The 20,153-nt window shown below is 37.6% G+C and overlaps 1 protein-coding gene across 19 annotated transcripts in view; it reads left to right on the top strand.

Moving 5' to 3' along the window:
• Positions 1 to 20,153, top strand: part of MYT1L (myelin transcription factor 1 like) — a 312,069-nt gene that overhangs the window by 80,059 nt on the left and 211,857 nt on the right. For all 19 annotated transcript variants that reach the window (XM_071807030.1, XM_071807031.1, XM_071807032.1 and 16 more), the window contains exon 2: positions 6,732 to 6,846. The gene's annotated coding sequence lies outside the window, so the exon portion shown is untranslated. The remainder of the gene's footprint in view (positions 1 to 6,731; positions 6,847 to 20,153) is intronic.

Genomic DNA, 20,153 nt, shown 5'->3' with positions numbered 1-20,153 from the left:
CAATGTGGGTGGTGAAACACTGGCCCAGGTTGCCCAGAGAGGTGGTAGATGTCCCATCCCTGGAGACATTCAAGGTTAGGCTGGACAGGGCTCTGAGCAACCTGATCTAGTTGAAGATGTCCCTGCTCATTGCAGGGAGGGTTGGAGTAGGTCCCTTCCAACCCAAACTGTTCTATGATTCTCTGATTCTGTGAACTTACCCTACAAATATCCCGTCACCCATTTGAGGTCTCCTATACCTGCATGAGTGGACACCAAGGCTTTGTACTCTCCACACTTACGTTCATAAGCGTATTTTGCTTTCCTATTCATTTGCTATTAGGGGTTGTATGTTGGGTTGTTCTGTAGCAGTTGTCTTCTGTCTCCAACTAGCCATGGTATACCCCAGCTTTGCATTTGGGGCAGTGCTTTAAGCAGTCATAGCAGTTGTTTTTCTCTTATCTGACAGCACTAGGGAAATACAGGGAGGAAAGAAGATTGGGCTTCCAAGCTAACATCACTTGAGAAATAGTCTGAAACCATAAAATGCTTTAAAGTAAGAGAGTGGCAGCCATGCCTACATTTTTACTATAAATGCAATTTGGGATTAATTTAGTGCTCTAATCTGTTTACAAATAATTTGCAAAGAAATACAATCAGTAGGACCATATTCATTCTTCTCAAGTATTTTCCAGTTGTTCATGCAGACAGATGTCAGCCTTGGAGGAGAGTTACCCTTTGTGTTTACACTTACACACAGTTATTCTTAGTGCTTGAATGATGACATATTGTTTCAGTTTTTGATTTGGCTGTCTTTGAAATGTCAAAATAATGGAAGGGCAAGGAATAACTAGTAGTGAATATTAGTTTTCGTTTTCTGATCTTCCTCTAAATATAATTGTAAATACAGACTAATTTGTAAACATTATTTATACTTTTCTTTTTGTCAAGTGTCACTAAAAGATCAATTATTTGTATTTCAAACAAATCTTTTTGAATGCCATACAAATCAACACTAAGATTCATTCACAGCAATACTTTCTGTGATGTAAATCATTGGAACTGAGTATACATAATGGTAATTTTCAGGTACAGAGTAGTATTTGAGCATTAGCTTGTATAATGTACTATAAACATGCTGAAAAGAATATTGCTCCTATATTCACTACTAATACACTTACGTGCAATATGACTTACCACAAAACAAACTCAATGCTTTAATTTCCATATTCAATTTTTTGAAGTAAGTGTTGCACTAACATAGACTTCCTTTGGCATTTAATTCAGTTACACATATCTTTGGTTCTGAGGATCTTAATGTTAAGTATCTTCATATAAATTGCTATTTTAAAAAGGTATCTATTGGAATGTATAAATTTGTGTTGGTCAAAGGGCGTAAGAACTTGCAGTTTCAGAATGACAGCTGTTGGGGTGACAGGGTGTGACAAGGAAAGAGGATCTCCCCACACGCCTCGTTTCTGTTCTGACAACAGTAAAACAGATTTCAGCAGAGTAATGTATTTAAAAAAATCTCTGTTCAATCAATCAAACTTGTTTGCATATGGTGAAATAGAAGTAAGGCTTCCTTCTTTCCTTTTTCATTTTTGAGTAGATAGGTGTATATAAGACACAGATCAATAACTATTTCCCCATCTGTCTCTTTTTTGATGTGTATACATCTTTGCTCTTTAGGCTTTAAAGATGTGTGACAATTTTTTTTTAAACATTGCTCAGTAACATCGTAGAACTTTTTAAGTCACCATCAAACACAGACAGAGGAAGTGGAACTGATGTGCAAATGTAGTGCATTTCCTGGACCAGGCTCTGTGGCTTTCTTTCTTTTTTTTTTGTACTGAGAAGGCTACTTCCATGCTTTTTCATGCTGTAGTACACTAGGTATTTGACTTTTACTTTCATTTTATTAAAAAGATGATCTTGCTGTTAAATAACTTCAGTTAAGGGTTAAAGGCGAGAGAATAAAAAACTCTAACTTGTGACAACAGATGGCAAAATTGGACCACAGTCCACAGAGGAGGCAGAGGGTGCTTGGCACTTTCACCTGTAGCCCTTAGGTAGTTCCAACCTTGGTGCACAAGAGACTGTATAAAAAGCTCTGCCCAAAATCTGGCATGGTTCACACATCAGTGACACGTGCCTCTTCGCCACATCACTTAGAATGAAATTCTTCTCCGGCCATTGCCAGTGTAGGAAAGTAAAACTAGATCTGCTAATAACTCTTGCCGTGTATAGTTGATTGTCTGCAGTGTCTAGTGTATAGCTCTATAATCTGTGGGTTAGTGCTACTTATTTTACTCTTCCATTTATCTAGTTATTTGTATTTAAGATGCTATCACTACCTCTAGTTTGCTTCAGAAAACAGCAGGAAAGATGCAGAAAGGCAAATCAGTTCTCTGCCTTATACTTCACTTAATCATTGGCAAGCTGCTTTGATTACCTGCCTGATTGTCTTCTGCTCTGGCTCTCTGGGTAACACTATATTGAGGAGTTGAATCTGAACACAGAAAGGTATTTGTTGACTTTTCAAATGCCTCCAAATCAGCAGCTTTTAATGTAACAGCCTTTCTCTGAGGATAATTTGCTTTGTAGTAGGGTTTTAAGATGTGGTATAAAGGACAATGTCTGACTCATCCAGTCCTGTTGGGGTGCCATCCTCCTACTTAAGGCAGTTTTCAGATTCCATATTGTCCTGGCACTGGACACATTGCTCACTTTGGAAGAGCCACAAGTAATGCTGCAAAGACTTTTCTTGTGTTTTCACCGTCCTCATTGCCTTCAGCAATCAGGAAAGTCCACAGGTGTTTCACTCAGGTATTAGTGCGCTGTTTCCCACTTTCTCCCAGGTACCTCACAGTCAGGAGATGACCATCTATGTCCTGTGTGAGGAATGCGCGCAGCCTTTTCAAAAACTCCCCTCAGTACCAGTTGTGTATTTTCCTCATTAGTTTTAAATCCTTATTTGGCAGCGACTGGTTCTTTGAACCATTAATCCTACCTAAGCTACACTTGACATCAGAAAACATGACATCCAGTTTTAATAAGGATGTTCATAGATTGTTTCTTTCCATCCTCATTATTCAAAGATTTTCTGAGAGTACTAGGTGCCAACTTTTTCCTCTGATGAAGCCCATTCATTCTGTTATATTTTTATAGTTCAGAACACTTTTCTTAATCATCCTTTTTAATTTATAGATAGTAGTGTTTTGTAAGTCTAGGAACCATTTATCTCAAAGCAGGATTTGATGAGACTGTTTATTGGTGGATTTACATAAAAGTTAATGTAAAGGCTCACAAACGTTTACAATTCTTTGTAGTTTTAAATGCACTGTTGATGGGAGAATATGTAATGACAGGGAAAACATTTTTTCACCTTAAGTTTTCTGTTTTCACAGTTGCATTCAGAATTTCAGATTCTGACTGAAAAAGTATTTTGTTATTCAACTAATGTTTTTAGCTTAATTTTTGTCTTAATATTTCTTGACCTTTGACTTAATGTTTGGCTCTAGAGGTTGGCTTTATATATTCTTTCAATTGAAAAGCATGAGCAAATTCTACCTAATGCCAGCAGAAGCAGGACTAAGCCCACTGTATTTTTATGCACACATTGTTCTGAATAATCAGAAGCATGACTTTAGTGTCTGTAAATCTACATAACTGTCATCTGCTAAAATCTGTCCATAATCACAAATACCTTGTAGATGTTAAGTCAGTTCTTAAAATCAGTTTTAAAAAATGATCTGACTGTTGGAAGTGTTTGTAATTATTTCATCCTTTCCTGAAAAAACAGTAAAGCAAATTAAATTACTGCAAGAAACAGCTCAAGTACCCACTCCTGTTGAAATACTTGGACTAGAGGAAGGGCACAGCCACTTAAAGGCAGGCAGTGTCCACATGAGAGTGAGGGAGGGCTGGACGTTTCCTTGTGATTTTGTTTCACAGGTTCAGTTTTTCTTCTGTACCTTCAGGGGCAATAACAACTGGGAGCTCTTTATGACCTTTGTGGGAATTGCTGGTTCTCTGCATCAGTTGGAATTTAAACTTTTTGTGGGAATTTTCTTGGCTTCTACTAAAATGTCTGCTGCTTGTAAGGATGAAGTATCTATTCCCAATGCTTTTGCCATTCTCATATTAAGTGCATTGCTTAGGGCATTTCAGAGGCCATGTATTTAATCTGTCTTTTAAATAGGCTTTTCTTAGGTGCTGAGCTGTAAGGATAGTCTACACATTAGCCTCTTATAAGTGCTCTGTATTTCTACTTCTGCAAGGGTAACTCAATTTTTTTTTGGGTTCTTGAAACAGACCATTTTTACCATTAGCAGAATTTAAATGGAAAACTAGGGCAGCTTTATTTTTCCAGCGTTCTCAGGGGCAAGCAAGTTGCCTGTGGCTCCGTGTGCATTTTCCATGCTGCTATTGAGGCAAGTCTCTGACCAGGTACTGCACATGTGGAGACTTGGTTTGTGCATGCAGAGCAGGATTCCCTGCAAGCACAAGGGTGTTGGGTAGCAAATTTTCAGAGTCGAAACAGAGGGTCAGGAGCACGCAGTGGAAGCCAGCAGTGTCAACCCTTTAGCTTTGTCTTCATGTGTGTTAACAACTGATGCATTTTCAGACCTGTTAATGCTCATTGTCTGCAATAATCCAAAGCTGTAAGTAGTTTGAATTCAGCAGTAAAATAAGATCTACAGAGCACATGCATATATTTACACTACCTCGAGAAACAAACCCTTTTCATTTTGAAAACCGTAACTTTATGGCTATTAGGAAGAGTTTGTGGCTTCTGCAGAGCGAGACTGGGGGCGGGGCGGGGGCGGGGCGAGAGTCGCTATCCGTGGTGCTGAACCCGGCGCCGCGGGCAGGCGGTGCGCCCAGCTCCTGAACCGTAAATATCAACCTAGCGTTTAAACAAAAACAGAAAAATAGGCTATATGAAGCATTTCACAGTTTTGTCGGTAGCTTTGTTGTGTAAATAATTATTTCTTACCTGCAACTGAGTCTATAGTTGAAGTTATGCAGTGTGTTACTGCTGTTTTCTTGTTAACAATAAATCTGTCTATCCTTACATAGGAAAAGTTTTTTTCTAAAATCAAAGAGAAGAGGAACATAAAGGTCACCATGAAGGTGCACGCAGAACTGCACAGAAGATACTTTAAGTGGCAAATTATTGGAAGTAATGGTTTAGTATATGTTCTAAGATTATTTTAATCCCTCAGAATTCCATCTTAGAATTAATTAAAAAAAGAAAAAAAACCCTACAGATCAAGAATTTTGGGCTCTTGTGAAAAGTTATTTGGTTTATGTGTAACTGTGTTTTAGCCAGTTGAAGTATGTGTATGAGAAACTGATATTGAAATCTGATACTTAAATTATAAAATAATTTTGTGAAATAAATGATGATTCTTTTGTTAAAAGGTTCCGTTCCTGTGTAAAACTTTAGAAGTTTTCTCTTAGATTCACATATTATTTTGAAGATTGAAAGACCCTCTCTTTGTTTTTACGAAATTGCAAAAAAAAAGTAATAATACTGCTTAGTGTTTTTACATGCAAATAGTTTGTTTATTATAAAATAGTTTTTAATCATATTTTTGTTCCCATTTTCTAATCTTGTAGAATATTTCCTTCTCTGAAAAGTAGCATGTAAAAAATTGAGTACAGTATCTTTTAGAGGATTTATGGTAATGCTGTTGAATTTAGCTGAGCATAAACAGCATGGTGAGCCCCTCAGGGTCTCTTCATTTTCCTGACACACTCCACTGCTGCCCCATTAACACTTCGTCTGTTATTGCCATCTACTCAATTTAATGAGTATCTTTGAATTTGAAGTTCTGCACAAAAAACAATAGTGCAAATAACTGATGCACCTACTGCAACTTTCAGCAGAGTATCTTATTCCCTCTGTAATTTTTAAAAAATAAAAAGTAAATTTCTGTTCTTCAACATTGTAGTTACAATATGACATTTTCTTTAATTATGGTAGACACTAATCACAAGCACTGAGTAATGACTACAAATATGATGCTGTATCTGTTTGTGTAGAAAGTAAACATATGCTGAATAGCTGCTAGAGAAGGCTCTTCCTTACTTTAAAATTCATCCTATTAATACTGACTCTTTAATGTGAAGAAGGAATAGTACTGCTGGAGACTTTGTGCTATCAAAGTAGAATATTGTATTTCTTCTAAGAAATCGTAAGACAGAAGGACTAGGCACTGTTTTCTGATACCTGTATGAATCCAACTAACTGCCGTAAAGGGTCAGTATGTGGCTCATTAGATTGGATTCCTAAAACTGAATTTATCGTGTTCCTCTGAATACATGCATAAAACATCTTAAATTATTAAACAAGAATCAGACAAGGACTCAACTCGGATTAAAACCTGAAAAATGCTACATTGGGATGCATCGTAGGATTTAAAACCAGTTCTGATTTTCCATTGATGATGAACCGATCAGCAAAAGCAAATCTAAAGCTCTAAATCACCTTAGATATTTAACAGATATGAAAAGTCTTTGCAAGGCCAAATACAAAGTCTGAAAAATTGAATAAAATTCTGTTCTAGAAAATTGAGGAAATCAGTTGGATATTGGAACAATTTTTTGTATTAGATGCATTTATTTAAAGCCTGTTTTTAAAATCTAAATTAACATGTTAGTGATTTTCTTGGTTCCTGGTAAGCTTGCTATCCTTCAGTAAAGTTTTTTGTTGTTTTTCTTTTTTTTTTTTTTTCCTTTAGAAAATGAATCTGGAAGAAAATTGGTGAATCCAATCCAGTGGACCTACAGGCACTCTGATACGCTCAGAGAGCGGAGTCTGGACCAAAGAGCAATTACCCCACCAAACAATTTCAGGTACAATTGACCTAAATATAGCACTCTCTTGAGATTATTGACAAGAGCTCATTTCCTGTAGTGCTTTTCCCATTTGCTACTGCTGGTAACCACTGTGATCTTATCTGCCTGGTGCTGCCTGACTTGTGGGATGCAGCTAAGACTTCTGCTGTACATTATCTTTAAACCGACAATTCATGCTAAAAGAGTCACTTGCAGTTAAATTAGATGGTGCATATATTAGTTTTTCCTGCTGCAGTTACACAGAGCAGGAATGAGTGCCTGAATCCTTTCTGATCTGGATGCAGTGGAATTATTTTTACTGAGAAATCAGAAAGATAGTACTAGTTAATTGTAAATAAAAAGGAATTTTAATTTCATTCGACTGTAACAGTAGTGTCAGCTGTGCAGGATGGATAGGTTGGAACACTTGCTATTTGTTTCTTTGTATATATATATTTATCCGTAAAGTATGGCTTCCCCTAGTGTCCTACCTCCAGGCAATCACTGTAATTATCATATGCTGATATGAAAAACGAATGAGTGTATGAACTAAGCGTGTAAGTGTACAAAATGTGGATGAACTGAATTCAGAGGCTGGTAATGATAAAACCCATTCCAGTTTCGACGAATGCATTTTTCTTAAGCATTGCTTGCAAAGTTGTGCAAAATGCTGGTTATGTCTGCATTCCATGTATGTGGAATATAGAGAAACTAGATGGTGTTGCCTTGGTGTTCATCACAGAGGTTTTTTTACACCCTGTTTCTTTTACTGAATTCTTACTTGGAAAATCTATGCATTACCCAGAAATGCAAAAGGCTGGTATCATGTTCTATGTGGAGCAGATGTTGGGAAGCCATTTTTTACAGACCTTTATTAACTAGTTTAGCAAGATGCAATTGTTCTATTATTTTCTTGCATATCCCTTATGTTTTCCCAAAACAACACTAGAATACAGATTTCATTAGGGCAATAAACTCTGATAATAGTCATAGGTTGCACTTCTCAAAGGAAACCAAGGAAAATGTTCAGTTGAAAGCTGAAAAATTTATAGGATAGAGACGCATATACTGACTTGGTTCTTTTGATAATGATGGACAGCAGTTATAAATGTAGTTAGACTCAGGATTCTATACTAAAATGAGGTGAAGAATGAATAATTAATTCCATTGCATAGAAATGAAGTTATTGTAGGGAAAATTTAGATTAGATATAGAAGAAAACTTACCTCTGATTTATTTTTACCCAGTTGACTGCAATGAGTTGATGAGACACAGTGGAGAGCAACAGTAGTTTGAAGTGCAAGCATAGGAAGAAGAAAGCAGTAAAACAATCTGTGAGGGTGGGATGAGAATATGCAAGGCATGATTAAAGGGATTCTTAGCTGAACAGGTTGAGGTCGTAGAACTTCTTGGGCTGTCATTTTGAATCCTGAGAAATCTGTGTAGTCTGTTCTGGTGGGCTGCTAAATAAAATAATTTTAAAGTTTGAGATGTGAGGGAGTGTACATAAGAAAATTAAATGGATTCACAAGAGGGTCTTTCTGTTGTAGAGCCTTCCACAGAACAAGACAATGAAGGAACTGCTGGCCTAGGGGGAAAAACCCAAAATCAATTCTGCCCCAACACAAAGAGAGAGAGATAACTCATAAGCAGTTGCCAACAGCCCCAGAGTCTGAATTGAAATATTTACCTTCATTACATTTGATAATTTACAAATAGAACTTCACACAGCCTGTGGACTGCTGCATTTCTGCAAGGGCATAACCTTGCAGACTGAACCCTGCTGGTGTGATTTTTGCTCTTTTCTTCTTGTCTGCTTAACATTTATTTAAAACTTGATCTTATATCTGCAGAGGAATGTCAGATACATACATTTTGTTAATTATTATCTTTACATTCCAGATACCTGACATGCAAACAGTTGTACATACTATAGATGAGTAAATCAGTTTGAAACTTAGGAAGTGACCCCAGAAAACCTCATGTAAGCTCTGTTCTATATGTGAATGATCTTTCTGAGAATTGCTCACTTCAGCTGATGACAGATAGAAAATCATTCTGGACCAGATATTAAGCTCCATCTTGTAATATATGATGGACCCAATCAAAGGTACAGAATCTCAAGCATTTTTTAGTATCCTTATTTGACATCCTTGAGGGATGCTCTGGTTCCTTAGAGGATGCAGACCCACAGAGACTATATAATAGATTAAGGATTTTAAGGCATTTTATCTCTGCTGCTTTATCCAGTTTGCACTGCCACCGTGCTGAAAAGACACAGTAAAGCAACCCTAATTAGGCAGTGTAGGAATCCCTGATATACAACATTCATCTTAGCCAGCTTTATATTCTTCCTGCGTGTTCTACAGTGCCTTGGGGAATGAGAAAAATCTGGTCCATTAATTAGAGAATTAGCTTAGAGCCGGGAAAGATGAGTTCAGTTTTTGTCTATGCCACAAACTTCCCGCAAGACACTTAGCTAAGTATTGAGCAAAATTCAGCAGTGCCTAAGGATCAGTGGTTTTGACTGTATTTTCTCAGCTTTTCAAGCAGAATCAAGTGTCCTGCCATGTTTCTGGTATCTTATTTACCCCACTTAAATAACTGAGTAGTCAGAAATCTTAGCTTCCCTCATTAGCTGAAATGAATTCTCTATGCTTCTCTATCATAGTGTCTTACGCAAGGGTATCGGTGGAATGACAGGGATGGAGAGAGCAAAATAATGCCTTATGTTTGTTTGGACAGCTTATTATAAATACACTGTCATGATGGCAAGTTCATGTTAGCTCTTGGCAGTGTAAGTCTTCCTAATATGATTTTCTAAAAAAGCAAAGTTCATCAATCAAGATGTCACATGTTGCTAAATTTACAGTTCATAAATTACCACTGTAAATTTAAGTAGTAGAAATCATCACATAAAATTGTGCTTTTTTTCTCTTTGTCTCTCTCCAGACTTAAATAGCTTCAAAAATGAGGCAGGAGGCTCTTTAGATTGCAGTTTCTAGGCAGCATCTCTGCTCCTCTGAACAGACTTGGTTGCTTATATTACATAGCCCAGCCAACTGTGATTGATCATAGGCTGCTGCTGATGTTAGCATGGTGAAGAGAACAGTTACGTTAAAGCTAAAGTTGTCAGGGCATGGTCATATCGCCAACAAGAATTAGGCACAAAAAAAAATATTATTGTGTTTTATTAGGTATATAGCTTAGCCTGCCAGAATACCTGATCCCTAAATAGTCCTGAAAATTGTTTGGGATATAGAATCAAAATAAACCCACTATCAAATGACATGGTCTCTCCTCACTGCAATGGCAGCTACATGTGTAAATCCCAATCCCATAGCAAGGGGAAAACACAAAATAAGTAAAAATGTTTTTTAAGAGAAATCTGATTATGATAGAGCTGATAATGTTTCTATCAAACACTTAGGAAGTGTTGGAGTAACTGGATTAGAGGAGTTTAAAATAATTTTCCTGGATCATTACAGCTTCTTAAGGCTGAATCCCTCTTTTTCTACTACTCTAGCATTTTATGAAGAAAACTTGTCATGTAGCTTTATTTTGACCAGTTTCCAGTTTTTAGCTTTGTTATGTGATCTTAAATGTTTCTATTGTCTTTATGAATATTGGGTTGTAAATTTGGGTGGGCAAAAAAAAATCTAAGCACATATGCACATTTTGCTTTATTCCACTTCAGACTAATGACTATGCATTGCTTAGCTCCTATGTCTAACTGAAATACTTCTTCTGAAGCCAAGGAAGGCACAGAACAGTAATGTCAAAGCCAAGTGGAGTTAAGGGAAAGACTTCATTGATCGAATAAGGTTTGGATCAGGGTTGACTTAGGTCAGGAATGTGCTTTTTATACAGTAGAAATAAAACTTTTATTAAAAAGCCTACATACAAAAGAAAAAAAAAAAGACTTTCATACATTGAGACGAGAGGTGCAGAAGTACATTTATAGAGCAATACAAACATCTTCAGTGCACTGAAGAATACCAAGGAAATGACTATGCTTGATAAAAACTACAGAGAATGTTATCCAATAAGTAGGTGAAGTCAACAGAAGGTACATGATTTTAGCCAATCAAAGCTATAACAAGAAGCTGTTTTTAGAAAGGGTTGTAAAAGCATGGCGGGAGTACAAAGCCAGTGTAGCTTCTCACAAGCTCAGCAGTCCTTTCTGTACACAAATGAAGTTTATGACTCTGTAGTGTGTCCTCATTAATGGTATTGCAAACAAAATTTAAAGGAAGAAGGGTACTCTGGAAGTTCTTTCTCTTCTTCCAAACACATTTTTGGGAAGGTACAACGGGATTACACGCTACTGTTCCAAGGCCAGCCTGCGCGTTTCAAGAGGGATCTGTTCCACTGTGCTGTGGGACAGAGATGGGCATTGCTCAGCAGCTCACAGGAGTATTGTCCCCAGATGACCTTGTGGATGGATTTCTCTTCCAAAATCGTACAGAAGTTGAATATTGCTGAAAATAGTATTCACTCTTGTTGTGCTCCCTTTCACAGCTTCTAGGGTGAGATTTATCTGTCCCAATGTAGATGTCTTTTATTTCTAAATTGTCTTTGGCTAGACTGCCTTTATAGTCAATGGAGAGAAACAGACACTTTTAGGACATGATTCATCTCTTCGCAAGGTAGACATCTAAATAGGTCAGATGAATCAGACTGTAGAACAGCATTTTCCATAAGAATAAAGGAAACATAGGGATCAGCTTAGATATTGATGATACATTGCAGATATCTAAAGTTAAGTGGAATGAACTCTATAGGAACTAAGTCAGAGCTCAAAGTCAGAGGAAAATATCCTACTGTTCTGTTTGCACCTTTTCCTTCAGAGATCCTGGTTTCACTGCACTGGGGTGCATTTTCATAGTCATAGTCATGAGGTGATTTTTTTTTTTTTAAAGTATTACACCCTGCCTTCTCCTACTTAGTATTTTGAGGTGTGAAGACTGAGTAGACTTTATTGTGTGAGTAGGTAATTTATATACATCTGTTATCAGTTATTCCACTGGTTCCACACTGACATGGGTTTTTTTAGTCTCTGCTAATATTCTATATGTACGGGATCTCACTATGGCTTTGATTGGTCCTTGTAAACCTATTCGGAACCAGATACTTTTTATCTCAATCTGAAATCTCTGCAAGTAGACAGAGAAGTGAAGATATGCAATTAATTTGGGCTGGCAGACTAATGTATTTTTTTTTTCTCATCATAACAATTACTGTAAGTGCCAGAGTTTCACTAAATTTCCCAGTACATTGGGCGCTTATTGCAATATACCTGGAAGTCACAGAATCACAGAATGTTAGGGATTGGAAGGGACCTCAAAAGATCCAATCCCCCTGCCAGAGCAGGAACACCTAGATAAGGTCACCTTGATCAATATTTTCAAGTGCTAATAGAAAGGATCTCTGCTTTATATTTGTTGTGTTCGCCTCAAGTATCACCTATAAGCAATAAAATGGAACATATAGGAACAAAGAACATTGTTTATTATATATTTAAAATACAAAATCAACAAATAAAGACCCATCTAAAACACTTGAACACCAATGCAGGTTTTTCATATGCTGCTCTTCTCCCATTGTTTGCAAAACTCCAGATCCCAGCAAACCTGCAAGACTTTTGTCAGATGCGTACCCAGGAGTAGCGCAGGGATGACAGCCGGGAGTAAGCAGATTGCTAGTGAGGCTAGCAGGTGCCAAAACATGCTGTTTCATGACCCAGTGTAAAGACGCCAAAAATAATCTCAAATGTACTTCAGTAAATAAATGCAAAAACCCCTCAGGCTTCAGAAATACAGTCTGTAGAACTGTCTGAGATTAAGCGAGAAATTTAAAGTTGAAAGACCAGTGTACTAATTTCTGCTCTGCCACAGATGAGCTGTGTTCAGGTAGAGGTGCTTATTGGGCAAAGTCTGTATTTTGCCACTTACATAGCGCGTTTTTTGAAAGTAACTGAAAGCAGAACCACCATGGATTCCACAGAGGAAGACATGAAATCAAATTGAATCACATGCAAATGTCTACTAAATATCTCTACCTCATTTTCGCTGTCTTTCAGAGTTAGAGTATTTAGCTGTCTTCATTTATAGTAGCTTCAAATATGTAAACAGCAATAAAAATTGCTTTGTAAGTGCGAGTGCTGTAAAATCGGTTTATCTTACTATTAAGGGTAAAAGTAAATTTACAGCTATAGAACATGTTTGTTTGATCAGCCTGTAAAGAATTTGCTATAGGTAAAAATCTAAATGGCTGTGTTAAAGAATTACATTTAACTTTAAAGACAGCAATCCCAGAACTGTGCTAAGTGAACCTGGGCTTGCAAAATACATTGTGACATTGTCAGACTCATTGAAATAGTCAGTACTGTGTGTTTAGTAGGTAAAATAAGATAAATGCAATACAATTTTTGAATGTAATTGAACTACAATGGCGGGGTGAAACGGATTTATAAAAACAGGTGTGCAACTTTATTTGCCTTTTACATATTGTATTTAAATTTGAAATCTTTCTGCCATTGTAGCCCTTCGCAAATCTGCTGCTGAATGTATATTGTGTAAGATATGTAAAAGTTGCTAAGAAGTAAGGGTTAGTAATTATGACAGAGGAATGATGAGTCCTATAGTTTGTAGACACCCAAAGAAATGCCCATGTGCTAAAATTTTCAGGGTGAAAAAATATTTCCATGGTAACAAGCACTTTCTCGTAAAATTCGATTATGAATGCATAGCCAAGTAATCCAACCTTTAAGAGTTAAGGTATAGTGAATTATGCAGGAGAGACAGGAACTTAACATTCCAAAGTTTATGAACATGTGTATACAGTGCATGTTTTGAAATACCCACTGAGCTGGCTCTGTACAAAATGACAGTGTTCTTTACAGAAAAGATTAGAAAAGCAAAATCTTGCATCTAGTCTGTCTAGTCATCAGCAAGGCACGCAATTCCTTTGAGCCATGGTGGGCCAGGCAGCGCACACTGGAAAAAAACTCAAAACACACCAGTAAGCATCTTTTAAAACTGAGATTTTACCTTAAATATGTAGCTATGTATTAGAAATGTGATGGGTCATATCTTGAGTGCAAATGAAAGCAAGGAATGAACTTGTAGAACAAGTAATGATCTCTGATTCATTAAGCTGATATAAGAGATGCAGTCATTCATAAATGACTGAATATTTCAAGTGGAAGCCACTTAATTAATCAGATATACAGATATATCTACACATATGTACACAAGGAATCTGTGGTTTTCACAAAACCTGTAATCCACATGAAAAAGAGGAGGTGAAGGTTTGATTTGGCTTAATCTTTTATGTATTTGAACAGGGCTGATAAAAATACATGTTTTGGCTCCACATCTCTTAGGGTCCTACTGACTGTTTGTGTCAGCATCTTTTTCCCAGTAGTCTGTGTAACAAATGGCTTGGTTTCAAAATTTGATGTGGTGTTTTCTGCAAGGTTAAGGTGCCAAAACAGTGGTGTCTACATGCAGGTGTCTTACTCCCTTCTTAGTCTATGGAGTTGGGACAGAATGTGACTGCTCTGCTGAATCTCTTTCTAGGCTGCACTGACTTAACTGACTAGATACCCATTGACTACTTTGCAAGTTTTGACAGTGCTAGCATGTACATGTCTAAATTTAATCTTCAGCTTTCCTTTTTGTAATATCACCCTTTTGCAATCCCTGAGTTGTCTGGAGTGGTGTAAGCTATATACACAGCAGAGTAATGCAACCAATCTGTCCTATCCTTTACGTTTTAAAAAAATATTTTATTAATAGTTCCTTTTGGTAGAGAGGAATTCTAGATTCTCTAGGACAATGAACTTTAAAAGTGTTTGAATTAAAATTCAGATTTTAGAAAATGTTAGGTAAAATTGGACATCTACGGGTATGCACAGAAGTTGCTCTGGAAGTTGTGTCCAAACTGTCTGAAAACTGAACTGGGTTAAGTAAATAATGTGTTGAAGTATTTAATGAAATCTGTTAAATGTGAGCTTGCATTTCTGGTTATTTCCTTGTACCTCTATGAATATTTATAAATACCCTAATATTTAAATCAATTTTACTAAGTTCAAAGAAGCTGTGCTTTCTTAAAGAGCAGTTGATGAGTTGCAAAAAGTCAGTGGTTAATTCTTACAGGAAAACCCCTCAGGGTCAGATAGAATCTACATGATTTTAAAAAATTCTTTTATAGCGATTAATTCACTGATTCTTTTCAGGGAATATTACCACATGAAACTTAAGCTTGATGTAAACAAGAAAGTTGTATAATAAGGGAATGGCCACCAGAAAGGATCTGCATTTACTTTCAGTCAACAAGAACGGGACAGTGGTTTGTTTTTGTCCTGTAGTTATTTATAGTCTTACATGGCTGCTCAAATTTTGAGCCCAGTGACAAGCGCAATAATGAAGACTCAGCGAAGTACCCTTCGGTGAGAAGGCTCGGAAAATTTGTAGAACGGGACAAATGTCTCCCTTAGGATGGTTTCCTGTGTCCTATACAGAGCCCATCAGGGGAATTCTCTTACTCTGTGCTGATGGGCATTCACTGAAGCTGACCCTTTTTCACCTCCCTTTTATATATTTATCAGCAGACTGACTTTCCAGGGTCCTGAGAAACACATTGAAGTTAATGGAAGCTGAATATACTCTTTATTTGTGTGAACCATTTAATTAATTCAAATGACAATGGTAGGCAGCAGGAACTACTGTGCCGTAGCGTACCACATCCATAGAGGACGGTACCTATACTGTAACCTGACTCTTTTGCTGTTTATGATGCTAAAGGAAAATTTTGGCTAAAATATGTATCCAAACCTTTGTAGAAAATAGGAATAATTGATAATGAAATAGTCATTCCGATATTCCCGTTGTTAGAGCTCATTCCAATATTGTATTTCCAATAATCAAAAGTAAATTCTGTTTTGAACTACAGGTGGTTAATATATATCTTTTAATCAAATCTCAGCAGGATCTTCAGTTATTTCATATTATATCTTGAAAATCTACATTAAATAGCCCAAACTTTGTCAGGGCAAGTTAATTTAATTTCCCACATGCATATGCATCATGAAGACGTCTTTAATTACGTGATCACACATTGTTTTTTTTACAAGACCTTTTCCTCATTCACTTCACAGAATGTATGATACTCACTTAATGAGCAGCTGTTCAATATTTTGTTTTCTTGACATTGTTTAGTGTGCAGACCCATACCTTGTTTACTACAGAGTATTTAAGCCCTGATGACAGAATTATTAATTATTATTAATTTCCTTTTGGGATTTTCCTTGTGATCATCACTGTAGCATCTAAGTGATGAACAAACATTAAATTCGCTTTACTGCCAGCCTCTGAGATGGGCAGACAATGTGACTTCTGTTTTGTGGCTGGGGATCAATGGCCCTGAGGAACTGTGTTCAAAAGGTGCCACTGATCCACAAAAGCAGCCTGAGGTGCTTTGGTCCAAACAGCTCAACTCCTTCCTGTGATACAGAACTTCTCCAACTCAGGTCTTCCTGTTTCCAGCCATGTCTCTGTGCATTCGTCACTTCTGCACATTCAAATGCCTCATGTCAGTGAGTCACAGGAAATGAAGAATATACTTTTAGTGACCACCCGTAAAAAAACTGGTTGGAATTGCTACCATAGGAACTTTACGGCAAGAAAAGATAGAATCCTATTTTCTAGGCTGACATCCAATTAATTTAAGCATTCCTTCTCATCTTGCAGTGCTGTCCCATTTTTCAGTGCATTTCTTCAAAATTCTTCCCCAAGTGAACCTTCTTCAGGACACACTACTGCTTCATCCTTACAGCAAGGCCGTTTTGTGCACTGTATGATGCAGGTGTATTCTGGGAAAAATGGTATATGAGTCATGCCATTAGTCTCCATCATAAGGCCCATTCACAGTATGGGGAGAAATTAGGTTATATAGGCAACCTGGCACTCCTGACATCTGTATCCTTCATTTGGTCATGTTAAAAAGTAATTTTAAAAATGTGTCTGTGTAAGAAAGAGAGAAACAGAGAGACAGAGAGACAGAGAGACGGAGGGAAAGATAAGGAGTACAGACTTACCATTTTAAAACTGGAAACCTATAGGAGTATCTTAAACCCCATCTGAATTATGAGATGCTTTGAACCTTAAAATCCCCCACACCATGTTGTACCATTCTTCTATTAAAGAACATGGTATGGAATAATACTCTGTGAAAACCACTGCTGCAGGAATAAGATACAAGATACTTTTTCATTACCATCAGACTCCACAGGTATTTGTTGACAGGCACAGGAATCTTGAGAAACTGAAATTTGGTTCCCAGAAGTCCCAAAAGCGTGTTTTAGTCATTATTGATTCTCCACTAAATTCTCAGTGACCTCTTCTACCCCTTTTCTCTCTGTTGTAACTCTGAGTATAACCCAATCCTCTGTCCTTAGCAGAAGCCCTAGTTTTCTCTGCCCCACTAACTTCTTGTCCTGTGTTGCTCTTCTTTTTTACCCCAAGCATAGCCCAAGTACTTATTCTTCACCTCCTCGTTTCCAGTGCCTTTCTGCAGTCAGTGTCTGTACGTCTTCATCCCTCATTCCTCCAGGGCTGGATTCCCAGGCTTTTGTACGTCCTCATTCCCACTGGCTCTCCAGCCAGATCTCCATTATCAAGCTCTTTTTCTTCCATTTCTGTGCTTCCAGCCATCCATCACCTGTCTCTTTGCTTGCCTCTTCCAAATGCTATTGTTAAATGTTGGCTCTTCCTCTCTCTTTCCTCTCTGCCACTTCATTTTTGCTTAAACAGTAGGGAACTGATCAGAACTCTCTTCAGGTAAGTTTCGATGTAAATTTAAGAGCAGAGCCTCTGTTCACTCTAGGACAATGTTGCATGAGTTTCATTTTGTTTTGCTCAAAATTTGGTCTTAAATCTAAATATGAGAAAAAGAAGTGATGCACCCATGACTGGTCTTCAAGACCTGACCCTTTTCCAAGCCAGCTTTTATAGTCCTGCTAGATATTTACCATGTCCATTCCTACTTAGGCATATATGCTTCTTCTCTCCATTGCTGATCACACTTTGTCTGATCATCAGTCTTGAAACTAGACAGATTCTGCTGGAAGAAACTGGACCTTTGGGATGTTGCATGGATGCAACCACAGACTTCAGTACTGAAATGAGACCTGCTGGTTGAGCTACAGATGCACCTCTCTATGCATCCCAGTAACAGTTGGGCAGGTTAATCTCTTTGTCTCTCAACAGGATGTTAATGTAGTGTAATAGGCTGGATGAAACCTGTGCAGAAAAGTGCTGCAATACCAATATATGGAAATGGTAGAGTGCAATATACTCTTACTTCAGTTTACTTACTGCAAACTTGTATAAAGTTTGAATCTGGAAGGGATCACTGGTTTAGCTAGTATCGTATCTTGCTTAACCCAGGCTGGATAATTTTATCTGCATACTCCTGTATTGTTCTGTAGCTAAAGATAGCCTAATCGTTATTTAATCTTGAATTTAAAATGTAAGAAGGTGGTGGATTTACTTCTGTCCTCCATAACTTGTAAAGCTTTGCATCATTTCTAGAAATTGTAGCCAGCTACAGGGGGACTGACCTAATTTTTTCTTGCGAAAGTGGTATTCCACGTGAAAGGAAACTAGGTAGTACTGGGAAGTATGCACTTTGCATTCATTAATTATTGCATTTAATTTCCATGCTTTTTCAAAATGTGCAATTTCTTGGAAGCCTCACAATACTTCTCTCTTCTTCCACTGCTTCTGGCTCTTTCACTCCACTGCACTTTGCTTTGTCATCTTCGTGCCTCATTCTTTTCCTGGCAAGGGACTTGGAGCAGCACATGATCAATAAATGGTTTGGGAAAAAGATGCCAGTACAGCCTAAGCTTTATAATGGAGTCTATGGGGAATATTTTAAATGAGGGCAAGAATATTGGATTTGGACCAAGACAGAAATGATGGTTAGATAGATTAGAATAAATACAGGAGACTTGTGTTCAGTTCCCTGTTTTGTTCTGGCTGTTCTTTTCTTTCTGTGATGCAGTTCCTTATTAATAAAATGGGAATAAGACTGTCTCACACATATTAAAATAGCTACCTCAAAGACACCACAGAAAGAAGAGACATAGATTACACTCCACTAGTGTAGTATTGTGTGAATACTGTCATTGATGGTATGTCTGTTATGAGTACTATCCTTAATGGATTGGGAAATTTTAAACCTAAAACAACTGAATTTTTCCAAACCTTCCTTTGACTTGCACAGTTCTGACCATTGTTTTCTTGTCCTCCCCTCAAGTGACACTCATGCTCTCATGGTTTTTATTACCTTTGAACTTCTCACAGCTACTTGCTACTGCTCGTATTTAACTACTGCTTCTGTTCCTTCAAAATTCCTCTCTCTTGCCCTTTTACTTCAAGTCTGATTTCCTGCCGCCCTTTACTTTGTGTGCAGCAGTTTCCTTCTCCTTTAACCTATGTACCCCAGGTCACTGCAGAGAGACTTTTGGACTGCATGAAGGTGGTGTTGTCATCGAGAGCATATATACTGGTGAGAAGATGAATGGAAATAACAGTCAAATATAGTACAAATATATAACTACTCTCTGGAGATGAAGGTGTATGCATCTGTTTTCACAGCAGGTGTCTCTGAGTTGTGCGAAGTAGCTCTTTGATCTGAATGACATGTTCTTAACTCAGGAGGAATTACCTGTGGAGTTAAGAACAGCCTAGTTGTAAGAGAGAGGACCTGAGCTGTGCCCTGACCATGCCTGTACTCATTATGCTGGCGCTGTCCTGCTTATCTTCATAGTTGGGGTAGCCCAAGGCAGATGTGAGCTCTGTTGATATTACTGTGCCCTCACTGCTTCGTCACTCAGGTGTGTGTATGTATTTAGGGACATATTCCATAGCTGTCTGTGCTGAGGTGTTGTAAAACTATTTCCAAGTTAGTTCTATTATGGGAAGACCCATCTGTCATCTGGGGACAAATTGTTCAAACAGCAGAATTCAACCACTGTGGAAGAGAGTCGAATATTTTTTCTTGCTTCATGACCTGCATAAAAGTATGGCCAGATACTAGTTCACACAAAGGATAATGGCTTAGGTTTATGTGTTGTCAAAGCACATATTTTCCTATGACTAGAAGTATGTAAAGCCGAGATCAATTATAGCCTTGACAGCTACCACCACCTCACTCAGCTTTGAGCACATTGTGCAGTTCCCAGTTCACACTGATCTTAAATATTGGCTAACCCGGCATGATGAATAGCTCAGAGCAATTTTGTAGAGCTGAGG

The sequence above is a fragment of the Patagioenas fasciata genome, chromosome 3, assembly GCF_037038585.1.
Source record: "Patagioenas fasciata isolate bPatFas1 chromosome 3, bPatFas1.hap1, whole genome shotgun sequence".
NCBI classification, from domain to species: domain Eukaryota; kingdom Metazoa; phylum Chordata; class Aves; order Columbiformes; family Columbidae; genus Patagioenas; species Patagioenas fasciata.
Note: the sequence above shows the minus strand (reverse complement) of the source record. Positions and strands in the feature narration are given on the sequence as shown.